The sequence below is a fragment of the Sinocyclocheilus grahami genome, unplaced genomic scaffold (genome assembly GCF_001515645.1).
Source record: "Sinocyclocheilus grahami isolate Dianchi unplaced genomic scaffold, SAMN03320097.WGS_v1.1 scaffold39.1, whole genome shotgun sequence".
NCBI lineage: Eukaryota > Metazoa > Chordata > Actinopteri > Cypriniformes > Cyprinidae > Sinocyclocheilus > Sinocyclocheilus grahami.
The window spans coordinates 3782462-3782762 of NW_015505218.1; the positions used below are offsets into that span (position 1 = coordinate 3782462).

At 48.2% G+C, this 301-nt stretch overlaps 1 long non-coding RNA gene across 1 annotated transcript in view; it reads right to left on the reverse strand.

Moving 5' to 3' along the window:
• LOC107581950 (uncharacterized) overlaps nt 1–301 on the reverse strand; it is a 3068-nt gene that overhangs the window by 285 nt on the left and 2482 nt on the right. The gene's annotated exons all lie outside the window — the stretch shown is intronic.

Sequence of the window (301 nt, forward strand, 5' to 3'; positions counted from 1 at the left end):
ACTGTGGTCAATGTGAGGTCACAGTACACTCACTGTGCGCTCCTAATTTAATCAATGTGAGGTCACAGTACACTCACTGTGTGCTCATACTGTGGTCAGTGTGAGGTCACAGCACACTCACTGTGCACTCATACTGTGTTCAATGTGAGGTCACAGCACACTCACTGTGCGCTCGTACTGTAATCAATGTGAGGTCACAGTACACTCACTGTGCGCTCATACTGTAATCAATGTGAGGTCACAGCACACTCACTGTGCGCTCATACTGTGATCAATGTGAGGTCACAGCACACTCACTGTG